The sequence below is a fragment of the Calliphora vicina genome, chromosome 3 (assembly GCF_958450345.1).
Source record: "Calliphora vicina chromosome 3, idCalVici1.1, whole genome shotgun sequence".
In the NCBI taxonomy this organism is placed as follows: domain Eukaryota; kingdom Metazoa; phylum Arthropoda; class Insecta; order Diptera; family Calliphoridae; genus Calliphora; species Calliphora vicina.
Window position 1 is genome coordinate 44311595 of NC_088782.1, and position 13611 is coordinate 44325205.

General features: G+C 31.7%; 1 protein-coding gene across 1 annotated transcript in view; it reads left to right on the forward strand.

Moving 5' to 3' along the window:
• LOC135954787 (uncharacterized) overlaps positions 1–13611 on the forward strand; it is a 149465-nt gene that overhangs the window by 56704 nt on the left and 79150 nt on the right. The gene's annotated exons all lie outside the window — the stretch shown is intronic.

The window sequence follows — 13611 nt, forward strand, 5'->3', positions numbered from 1 at the left end:
ATCTTTTGAGGCCAAGAACGGATCAAACCAATATCGGAAACTCTGTTCCAAAGTGAAGTGTATCCCAGAGAGATCGTTCTGCATTGATCGAAACAAATAGTAGTCGGACGGGGCAAGCTATGGATTATAAAGCGGGTGAAGTAAAACTTTCCAACCACTTCAATTTAAATACTTTTTAACAGGTATTGCAACATCCAACACCCACCTTAAAGTATACCGATCGACTTAGAATCACTTTCTGAGTCGATTAAACGATGTCCGTCCGTCCGTCTGGTCGGCTGGCTGGCTGTCCATGTAAACCTTGTGCGCAGAGTACAGGTCGCAATTTTGAAGATTCTTCGATGAAATTTGGTACATATTATTTTTTCGGCTCAAGGACCAAGCCTATTGAAACTGGCTGAAATACGTCCATTATTTCACCTAGCCCCCATACAAATGTCCTTCCGAAATTAGACTTTATCGGTCATAAATGTTTAATTTATATATGTATCTCCACAAATTCTGCTCCAAATAAGTTTTATATACACAAAATTCATGTCACCAAATTATGTTACGATCGGTCCATAATTAGTCATAGACCCGCTTCCGAAAATCACTTTAACGTGCATAAATCGCTTAAAAATGTTGGTATACACACAAAATTCAACATAGTTAACTTTAATATAGACTTAAATCACACGACGTAATTTCATGGTGATCGGTCCATTATTGGTCATAGCCTCCATATAAGGCCCACTTCCGAAAATTACTCAAAAATTTAAATTATTGAAATTTTAAAAGAAAAATGTTTTTGCTCTTTTACTTAGTGTAGGGTATTATATGGTCGGGCTTGACCGACCATACTTTCTTACTTGTTTTTTTGGCGGCATGAAATAACCCCCCACGAAATAATCCCCCAAAAATAAAATGAAATAACCCCCCAAAAATTAGTACAGAGAGCAACAACAACGATTTTTGGGATGTTATTTCATTTTTTGGGGTATTATTTCATTTTTTTAATTGGGGGTTTATTTCATATGAAATAATACCCCAAAAAATCAATATGAAATAAGTCCCCAATATAAATTTAGGGGGTTAATTTCATTTTTTTATTTATAAAGAACTTGTATTTACCATTCACAAAAAAAAATTGTGATATCAGTTGAAGTGATAATTTCGCACAGTTAAGATCGTGATAATTTAAATATTAGTTAAAAAATATTTTTTTCTAAATTTCTAATGGTGTTTTAAAATACTTTCCGAGAAAACAATTCAATTTATTTTCTCATATTTAAATAAATAAAAATTAAAAGATTTTAATTTTAAAAAAGGTCTACTTTTTCATACGAAATTTGTATATTTAGTCTGCTCTAACTTTTTTAATAAGAGCTATAAGGTTTAACTTAAAACAAGTTTAATTGAAATATTGTTTTGTAAATTGTTTACTTGTTAATATTGTTGTGTAAAAAATAAAAAATCGCGCGATGTTTTATTTTCTACACAATTTTTCGCTTGCGGCGCTTGATTACAAAATATTACACTAATTCAAAATATATTTACAAATCAATATTTTAACAAATCTCATTAAACCCAAATATATTTCGTATTGAAATATATATAGTTTTTATTTCATCCAAAAGTGTTAAAAGAGATTTCAACACAAAATGAGAAAGCTACAAGCACATTTGTTGGATTCAAACGATCTTCTATTAAGTTATATTGTCATAATGTCCTAATATATTATGATAGTTTAAACAAATTGTTGTTGTACTTCAAACAAAAAGTGTTATTTTATGATAAAACAATAAAAATAGTTCAAAAAGTCTTATTAGATTAAAACATTTTTGTTTGAAAAACAACAAAAATGTGGTTAAACTATCGAACATTACGAAAATATGACCTTATAGCAGACCGTTTGAAACCACCAATTGTTTTTGATCACCTTCACTGTGTTTGGGGACTTATTTCATTTTAAAAATTGGGGTTCTATTTCATATGAAATAAGACCCCAATAATGGGGTGTTATTTCATTTCTGTTTGGGGAATTATTTCATTTCGTTGGGGTCTTATTTCATTTTCAAAACTGGGGTTTTATTGCATATGAAATAAGACCCCAAATTTTGGGGGGTTATTTCATTTTATTTTTGGGGTGTTATTTCGTGGGGGGTTATTTCATGCCGCCGTTTTTTTCTTATTTTTAGGAAGGTATGATGAACAAATTGCAGACAATTGGACAAAGTGTGTAGAGCTTAAAGAACACTGTGTTGAAAAATAATATGATTTTTTGTCCCAAAACCTGTGTTTCATTCAAAAGGCACGGTCTTATTAACCCGACCGCGAATATATATATATTGGCTTGGTATTATAGCCAGCTGTTTTGAACAATCTCAGTGTAGTTTTACACAGACAACATGCCTGTTTTTCTTTTTGTATTGTTGTAGAGCAGACCTTATTAATGGACCTGTTCCGTTATTCTAATTGTAATTTTCTATTATGAGGAACCGATACACATGAAATTGATGCATATGATTCTGAGTAAAGTGGGAACTTGTTTTCATTCTTAATGAATTACCTATATTTATGGACCTAGAAAAATAAAATCAGGTACTTATGATACTGAGTAATATTTTAATTCACCAAAAGCGAAGGGCGAAGTGGTATTTCATCTATGATTGAATGGAAACATTATTTTTAAGATAAAATTCATAGTTTAGTCATAGCTTTTATTTTAGTACGATTGGAGTAGCAAAGATTGGGGGTAGACAAGATTATTAGGTATAGTCTCCATTTATTGATAAAATATTCTGCTACAAACTTGTCATGTATAGATACGAGGTTACACCACTTGTGTTAAGCACTGTCTCTGTCTCTATTTCTGCTACACATTAGTTGTTTTTACAACAAGTGTAACAACATTCATATTGAAAACCCTTTATGGAAGTTGTCAATTATTTACAGTTTTTAAAGTCTTAATTTATTTATAGAAGTGTTTGAATAGTTTATGTTTATAGTAGATATGTTTGTGTATAAAAAGTGTTTGCAAACATTTCAGTTCTAATTATATTTTTAACATTTTAATTGAACACACATGTTTTTGTTCTCTGCTGACTTGTTCTTGAGTTCGAGTGTCTCTGTTTAATGTCCTTAATTGTTTAATAAGTTGTGATAGTTTTCTAGTCAGCGACAAATAATAATGGGGAAAATCTGCTTTATGATTGGTGGGAATTTTCACAAACTTTAATAGGGAAACGGAAGTTTAAGGAATAAGTTGTTAACTTTTTAAAGGTACGAGTATGCTCACATTGTTTAAATATTTAACGAAGTGAGTTTAACTAATGTCTTCAGTAAATGTTTATCAACTTCAAATATAGCCGGCGCAAATCTTAAAGAACATCAAATTGAAGAATGTAGTTTGTAAATTCTTAATACTCTGTCATTTAAATTTAAATGTTTTATTTCAATAAATGATTTATCAAATAATCAAAAAGTACCACTAAATATTAGTAGTACCTTTTAATTGATATGAAAAGAAATACAAAGAATTTGCCCTTTAACCAAACACGTTTTGCTGCCGTATAAAAATGATTTCCTGCTGTTTTTGAAGGACATCTAGATACAAAACTTTCTTCCTGTAACATTTTATGTTTATCTTCTTTTTTTTGGGAAAACTGAAGTATTGTGCTACAAAATAATGTTTCATATCTGCTTTCACAAAACAAAAAAGGAGAATAAAAATTCGAAAAGAAAATAAAAGCTGAAAGCAACACATTTTTGCGTTTTGAACACGTACTACGTTCAGAGAAATTGTTACAACTTTCTGAGAGTGTGCTGGCATGAAGAATGGAATCTAAAGGAATTAAATTTACACACAAAGGACACAACATTCACAAGCTCCCAGAAGTCGCCTGAAACTTCCTTTCAAACCAGATATCCAAGTATTTCAAACTCATTACAACATTTTAAATAGCATTCGCTTAACGGACAGGTTATATTTTTTCTGTTATGGCTGAAAAATTTTAGTTGAGGTGACAAAAATTCGGTTATTACAAACGTAAGTGTTCTTTGTCAGCTGACTTTGCCTCTAATGAACCGCAAATCAATGGATATAATTGAATCATTCAATAGCCAACCAATTAAGTCAACTCAGCAAATCTATTTATACCCTACACTACCATAGTGGGGAGGGTATTATGCGTTTGTGCAGATGTTTGTAACGCCCAAAAATATTAGCCTAACACCCACCTTAAAGTATACCGATCGACTTAGAATCACATTCTGAGTCGATTAAACGATGTCCGTCCGTCCGTCCGTCCGTCTGGTCGGCTGGTTGGCTGGCTGTCCATGTAAACCTTGTGCGCAGAGTACAGGTCGCAATTTTGAAGATATTTCGATGAAATTTGGTACATATTATTTTTTCAGCTCAAGGACCAAGCCTATTTAAACTGGTTGAAATCGGTCCATTATTTCACCTAGCCCCCATACAAATGTCCTCCCGAAATTGGACTTTATCGGTCATAAAAGTTTAATTTATATATGTATCTCCACAAGTTCCACTCCAAATAATTTTTATATACACAAAATTCATGTCACCAAATCTTGTTACGATCGGTCCATAATTAGTCATAGCTCCCATATATGCCCGCTTCCGAAAATCACTTTAACGTGCATAAATCGCTTAAAATTTTTGGTATACACACAAAATTCAACATAGTTAACTTTAATATAGACATAAATCACACGACCTAATTTCATGGTGATCGGTCCATAATTGGTCATAGCCCCCATATAAGGCCCACTTGCGAAAATCACTCAAAAATATAAATTATTGAAATTTTAAAAGAAAAATGTTTTTGCTCTTTTACTTAGTGTATACCATACTTTCTTATTTGTTTTTCTATATCGAAGAAATTTTTGGCATAAAAACGAGGAAACATTCTTTAAAAACTCTGCCATCAAACGAAACCAACATATTGCAACAGGCAACAACTGTATCTACAAATGCAAGTGTATTTTATATTTTATTTATATTTATTCCATGTATTTCGTTTTATTTATTTTTCTTTTCAAAATAAAATACATTCGAAATGCAAGTTTTCTTTATACGGCCACTTAAACACACAGAAAGTTACTTTGAATTTGACGACAAACATTTCTGAAAAAATAAAAACTTTTAACTTTTATCTGTATTTACTTAATACTGAAAAAATGCAACAATATTTACTTAATTTTGTAATAAAAGCATTAGTATTTTACAACATGTTTTTTTCTTAAAGTTTGGAAATTTTAAAACAAATTTTAGTTTCACGTATTAGCTTCCTTCGGAAACAAATGAAAATATTGTTGTATGACTTAAAAAAGCGGAATTTTTTTAAAATTTTTAGTCTTTATTAGCAATGACCTTTTCCCATCTTTTTGGCAACATATTGTTACGTTTTAACCTTTTCAAAATGTTGGTTTATTTCCTTTAAATAAACCGGATACTTTTGATTGCAAATAAAAGCCGTTTAGTAGTTTGAAAATTGTAACAACTCTTTATTTATTTAAAAATGTACAACAACAGAATTAAATAGTCACTCAATGTTTTTTTATACACGTTTATAAATTCGCAGAAATACAGATACACTTTATAATGTACACGAATTCACTTGAAAAATACAGCACACTTTAAGGCATTCAGTTGATGTTTATTCGAAAAGCGTCTCTGATAAACTGACTAACGACTGCAACCTCTGCCACTATTTATAACACTGCCATCTGCACTCTAGATTGCTCTTTAACTGTCAAAGCTCGTATATTCTAGAGCTTTCTAATACATACGCCATCTGTGGTGTACTTTCTACAATGTTCTTTAACTGAATATTCGAATTCGAATATACGGTCGCAGCAAACAGCGTTGCCATACTTACGATCAATGGTCAACAGAAAGCTTTTATTCAATGTTAATAATGCTCACAGATATGTTACAGTTTGAGAGGTACTGCTATTTGAAAGCATTATGGAACTTTTAAATCAGCCGCTATAGTCGTTATATTTTAATTCAAGTACAATTTCGTAACAATATGGATTCCGAGCCAAAAAAAACTGCTCATCTTTTGGGGCCAAGAACGAGTCAATTTTGAATACTCCGCTCTGAAGTGATACGTATCCCAGAGCGAGCTTTCTGCATCGATCGAAACAAATAGTTGTAGAACGGGGCACGGTCTGGACTACGCAGCGGGTGAGGCACAACTTCCCAAGACCTTCATTCTAAATACTTTTTAACAGGTAATGCAACATATGGCCAAGCGTTGTCATGATGGAATATTACGGTTTCATGTCTGGTCGTCTATTCTTGACGTCTTTCTACCAATGCTCGCTTCAAATGAATCAGTTGCGATCGGTACAGGTTCTCTGTAATGGTATGTCCAGATTTCAGCAGCTCATAATAGATAGGACCATTTTGTTACCACTATATACAATACCTTAGCGCCATGTATATTTGGCTTTTGTGTCCTTCGTCTAATTGGCCACGCTTCATATCTCTCTTACGCTTCGGGATATCGTAATGGATCCATCGCATATTTTTCCTATATTTTTTTAAAAAAAAGTGCACGAAAAAGCAATTTTTTGGGAAAAAATGTCCACAAGATTTGTTTGGCGGACTCTTAGCTATTCTATTGCCATATAAAGTTAAGCGGTATCACCAAGTCTGAATTAGCTGTTAGCCAAAAACTGATGACACCATTTTTTGAGGGCCCACTGATTTTCAGAATCTTTTGGGACCCATAAAAAAGAATTGGTCACCAAAATGGACAAACTGAGTATAGGGTTTTACTATTCCTTGGTAGTAGAGTCGAACGTATACTGTTATGATCGTGTGTTTTTTGCACTATTGCACTGTGTAATTAGTCACAGCTCTCATATAAGGCCCAATTCCGAAAATCACTCTGGATCATAAATTATTAGAATTTTCAACGAAAAATGTTTTTATGCATTTACTTGGTGTAGGGTATTATATAGTCGGACTTGGCCGAAGATACTTTCTTACTTGTTTTTTATGAAATCAAATAGAATCGGGTAAATGGCTTCCAGGGCATTGCTGGCACATACACATAATTTGTTCTAAATTTTCTATGACTGTAAGTACGGTCCAATGAAGCCTACTGTCCAAAATCCGCACCAAACAGTGGTATATTCTGGATGAATTTGCCAGCCAGACGGACTCAGAAAGTAATTCTGTGTGAATCAGTGTATTTGGGATTTACAAAAAAAAATAATTTTGAAGTCAATGCATGTGGCAACTATGCCACCTAAATTTGTAACATTTACACTATTGCATTTTCGTACAAATTATTTAGTACATTTGAATGTTTTTGACACCATTAAATTGTTTCGCAAAACCAAAAACAACATTTCACAATGTTTTAAATAAAACATAAATAAAACGTGTTATTTTTTTATTTCATTTCTATCATGTATCTCTAAGTAGGTTTTTAGTACAAATGAGTGTCATCAGTCCTTACAAAAAAAAAACACTATTTAAAAATGTCACTAAGTTCGTGTGAAAATGACTTGTTTTGGTCAGCCAGGAAGAGTAGGAAAACAACGAGTCAACATTAGACACAGTCATTTGTCTCAACAATTTGCAAAATGTGCTGGAATTTTTAAATATTTTCTTTATGCAAGTAAATAGTGTGATTAGATGTATGGATGTAAGAGTGCGAGATATTTATATATTTCTGTGGTATTTGCAGCAGGAAATGTTTAGAAAAACATGAACAAACAGAAATACACGCAATTAGATACGTGACCACAATGTATACGAGTTCATTTGCAGATAGAAATAGATAGAAAGGAGCAAAGGCACCCTTTAAAAGGCCTTTTTTAAGAAGAGACAAGAATTATAATTTTGATTGCTTATTTACATACTTTAATACGTCTTGCATTTGAGGACCAAGGTCGTCTTACACACTTAGTGTAGAAGAACTTTAAGAAGAGATAAAACGATAGATTGAGAATGTGTTTATAAAGTAATTTAAATATTTAATATAATTTAAGAGATCATTCAAACATTAGCCAACAAAAAATAAAATTAGTGGATGTTTTAGAAGGGATATCAAATTCATTTTAATGAGGACAGGCTGAAGTAAATTTAATCTAAGCGAAGGTACAGCGCTGCACAGTGGTATAGAAACAAAAAAGAGGGAAATAAAAATGTAACTTCTAAACGGTTATTCCGGTTTGAATGAAATTGCACATGCACAAGGAGGAAATGTTGTCGAGTTTAAATTTAGAAAATGGACCTCATGGACTTACCAGTGTTGCGGCCAGGGGTCCCTAAATTAGGGTATGTTAAATTTTTAAAACGATCATATTTCTCCTTTGTGTTCCGATTTCAAACAAATTGCAACCTCTTGGTAGCTATTAATTATCTTTAACAGCTTAGCAGATACTTGGATTAGAAAAATCAATTTTCCAAAAAATATTTGAACATTTTTGAAACCAGAAAAAAATTCTCAAACCGCTAGTCAATATCAAAATGCCTCAATATGTTCCAAATGATTTTGTAAAGGGTTTCGATAACCCTTATTCTGGTATGGATATAATAGGAGAAAAACTAAAAAAAATACATTTTTAGGATTTTCAAAACTTTTTTGGGAATTGCGGAATTCCTGATAATAAATTTGTTTCTTCATTTGTATTTTTAATAGAAAAATCTATATAACTGTAAAATTTCATTAGAAAATATTCATAAATAAAAATTTTATTTCAATTTGAAAAATTTGTATCTTCTCAAAAACTCAAAAAAAGCATATTTTGTCATATCTTTAAAAAAAAATATTGTCAAAAATTATATAAATTTTTGAAAAATAGACAAAATGCACTAATATACATGACACATGTTTTTTAATTGGCAAAGTCGAATTTTACTTAAAAAATAGGCGTTTTTTGGATGGACCTTGTATATAAATTTTTCAAAATTTTTGTTATTCTAATAAATGAAAAATGGAGAAAATCTGGAAATAGTTGGACCCGTTGTTATCAAAAAACTGGAGTAGGGTGGGTAAAAATGTTTAAAATTTTATTTTCAAATCCAAATATCTCCCAAGCTACAAGAGATGATTGATAGCTACTACGAGGTTTTTTGAAATAGGAACATAAACGAAGAAATAGCATCGTTTTAAAATTTTCCTACTTTGGTGACACCTGGTGGGTCAGTCCAAATTCTAAACATAAACTCGACAACTCTTCCTCTTTGTACATGTGAAATTTCATTTAAAACGGACTAACCGTTTAGAAGTTACAGATTTATTTCCCTCTTTTTATACCCTACACCACCATAGTGGGGAGGGTATTATGCGTTTGTGTAGATGTTTGTAACGCCCAAAACTATTAGTCTAACACCCACCTTAAAGTATACCGATCGACTTAGAATCACTTTCTAAGTCGATTAAACGATGTCCGTCCGTCCGTCCGTCTGGTCGGCTCAGAGTACAGGTCGCAATTTTGTAGATATTTCGATCAAATTTGGTACATATTATTTTTTCGGCCCAATGACCAAGCCTATTGAAACTGGCTGAAATCGGTCCATTATTTCACCTAGCCCCCATACAAATGTCCTTCCGAAATTGGACTTTATCGCTCATAAATGTTTAATTTATATATGTATCTCCACAAATTACGCTTTAAATAAGTTTGATATATACAAAATTCATGTCACCAAATTTTGTTATGATCGGTCCATAATTAGTCATAGCTCCCATATAGACCCGCTTCCGAAAATCACTTTAACGTGCATAAATCGCTTAAAAATGTTGGTATACTCACAAAATTCAATATAGTAAACTTTCATATAGATAGAAATCACACGACCCAATTTCATGGTGATCGGTCCATAATTGGTCATATCCCCCATACTCAAAAATATAAATTATTGAAATTTTAAAAGAAAAATGTTTTTGCTCTTTTACTTAGTGGTCGGGCTTGATCGACCATACTTTCTTACTTGTTTTTTCTATATCACTGTGCGCTGTTCAAAAAGGCCAGCGAAGTGAAGGCCTCTTGATCTTTATCACTGGATAAGGCAACTGACACTCACAAATATGTACTGAATGTCATATGAAATACATAAATAAATACAACAATTTACAAGTAACACTCATATATTTGCAAACTTATTTAACATAGATCCATTTTCTAATGTAACACTGTATTTGAAGGGGGTAAGGCTAATGATTGAATTTAACTTTCTTGAAAATCTGTCAGCTTTTTTACAAAATGTTTTTCATATTTTGAGGAACGATCACATGATGTATTTCCTAGCTCAAAAAAAATAGTTTCCGTCAGCCTAAATTTCATAAACTTTAATTGATTAAATATTTATAACGATCATGTCAAGGATATAGTGGAAATGTAACCAAAATTAACCAATTCCATGAAATTTGTTCCCATTTTTGATTTTAGTGCTTGCTTGATTTTCTTGCATTTAATGCAAATATTTGAAAATTAATTCCAATAAAATTTAGCATCACTATTTATTTAAAAAACAAACATTAAATATGAGTTCATAGCCGATACATTAGAATACTTTTTCTTCCTTCACCTAAATTTTTAACTATCAATTAATCAAAAACCTAAAAAATTTCAACCCACCCTAGTCACCCCATGCGGAGTGTTTTAAACATAGAAATTATAAAAAAATAAATATAAAATATTAAACAACAAGTACATGACAAGAAACTCAAACAAGGACCCAGTGACAGCAACAACAGCACGTGCAACAACAGCAACAACAAAAACCATACAAAAAAGAAAGCACATGGAAAGGACCATTCATATACTCAGGATAAAAGGTTTATTGTTTTGATTTGGGAATGGCTACCGGAAATGAGGTTACAGCAACTACAACAATAACAAGCCACAATCAAAACAACTACAACAAACAACAATAATAAAATGTTTTAAAAAAAAAATTCACATACAAAAAAAAAACATTTAATTTAGGACACGTAAAACAAGGACAAACAACATGTTGATTTATTTTCATACTTTATTTTCGCTTCAAAACATCAGCAAAAAAAAAACAAGTAACGCATAGAGTAACAGACACACAACTACATTCGAAACATATTCACATATCCATACCTATACATTAGGGTTGCCACATAAAACAAAAAATCATTGATCATGGTGTGGTAACGATCTCCAGTGACCTTAACGAGAGCTCCAGTGGTATAGAAAAAGAAGTAATAGAACTATATTAGGCTGTGCCGAATCTTATATACTCTTCACTAAATTATACTTAAAAATATTTTTATTTAAACAAAATTTTTCAAAAATTGTTTTTTAATTTTTTTAAAAAAAGTTTTTTACAATTTATTTTTTAAAATTTTTAAATTTAAAAAAAAAAATGTTCTAAAAAGAATTTATGACAAAAGGAATTTTTTGATGAAAAAAAATTCGGGTTATACAATTTTTTCCCGATTTTGACCCATTGTAAGTCCAACTTACTATAGCCTTATATACATCGTTGCAATGGACTTTGAAATATCTATCATTAGATATCCATATTGTCTATATTAATGACTTAGTTATCCAGATATAGATCAAAAATAGGCCAAAAATCGAGGTTTTCCCGGTATCTATCTCAGCCATTTATGGGCCGATTTTGTCGATTTTAAATAGCAACCGATCCGGAAGAATTCCCGATATATTGATGTATGAATCATGTATTTAAGTTATTTGGGGCCTACGGAAAGTTGATTTGACATGGCTATATCGATTTCGCTATCTATAACGATCCAGAATATATAGGTATACTTTGTGGGGTCGCAAATGAAAAATGTAGAAATTACAAAGGGAATGACAAACTTATATATACCCTTGCCACTCATGGCTAAGGGTATAAAAAGAGGGAAATAAATTTGTAACTTTTAAACGGATAGTCTGATTGGAATGAAATTTGACTTGCACAAAGAAGAAGTGTTGTCTAGTTTAAAATCTGAATTTGGACCTCATGGGCGCGGACATGGTTCCCCAAAGTAGGACACCTCTGGCATGTTAAATTTTTAAAAGGATTCAGTTTCTTCTGATTTCAAAAAAAAAAAAATACACATATACAATCTTGTTACGTAAGCTAACAATTATTTATTATAGCATAGGAGATATTAGCATTTGAAAATTAAATTTTCAAAATTTTTATCCACTCTACTCCAGTTTTTTGGTAACTGAAATATTTACTAATTTTCTCCATTTTTCCTTAAATGGACTAACAACAAATGTGTATATGATTGATTAAAAATCGTAATTGACTCCAAAGTTATATGCATTTGAATTTAAAAATTTTAAAAATGCGATTTTTCGCTAGTTTTTTGGATAAAAAGTACTTTTTTTCTTTTTAAGTTATCTAAAAAATTTCCATGGAAAAATCCATATAACTGTAAAATTTCATTAAAAACAAGTAAGAAAGTATGGTCGGTCAAGCCCGACCATGTAATACCCTACACTAAGTTAAAGAGCAAAACCATTTTTCTTTTAAAATTTCAATAATTTATATTTTTGAGTGATTTTCGGAAGTGGGCCTTATATGGGAGCTATGACCAATTATGGACCGATCACCATGAAATTAGGCCGTGTAATTTATGTCTATATGAAAGTTAATAATGTTGAATTTTGTGTGTATACCAAAATTTTTAAGCGATTTATGCACGTTAAAGTGATTTTCGGAAGCGGGCATATATGAGAGCTATGACTAATTATGGACCGATCGTAACAAGATTTGGTGACATGAATTTTGTGTATATAAAACTTATTTGGAGCGGAATTTGTGGAGATACATATATAAATTAAACATTTATGACCGATAAAGTCCAATTTCGGGAGGACATTTGTATGGGGGCTAGGTGAAATAATGGACCGATTTCAGCCAGTTTCAATAGGCTTGGTCCTTGAGCCGAAAAAATAATATGTACCGAATTTGATCGAAATACCTTCAAAATTGCGACCTGTACTCTGCGGACAAGGTTTACATGGACAGCCAGCCAGCCAGCCGAACAGACGGACGGACGGACATCGTTTAATCGACTCAGAAAGTGATTCTAAGTCGATCGGTATACTTTAAGGTGGGTGTTAGACTAATATTTTTGGGCGTTACAAACATCTGCACAAACGCATTATACCCTCCCCACTATGGTGGTGTAGGGTATAAATATTCATAAAGAAAAATATAATTTGCATTTAAAAAATTTGTATCTTCGCAAAAACTCAATAAAAAATATTTTTTGTTTTCTATACCCTTCACCTTCGTGAGAAGAATATATATTTATAAGTTTGTCATTCCGTTTGTAATTTCTACATTTTTCATATCCTACCCTATAAAGTATATATATTCTGGATCCTTATAGATAGCGGCGTCGATTAAGCCATGTCCGTCTGTTTGTCTGTCCGTCTGTCTGTTGAAATCAATTTTCTGAAGACCCCAGATATCTTCGGGAACCAAATCTTCAATAATTCTGTCACACATGCTTTCGAGAAGTTTGGTACTTAAAATCAGGAAAATCGGTCTACTAATGGCTGAGATAAGAGGAAAAAACCATGACAACCTCGATTTTTGACCTATATCTGGATTACTAAGTCATCAATATAGACAATATG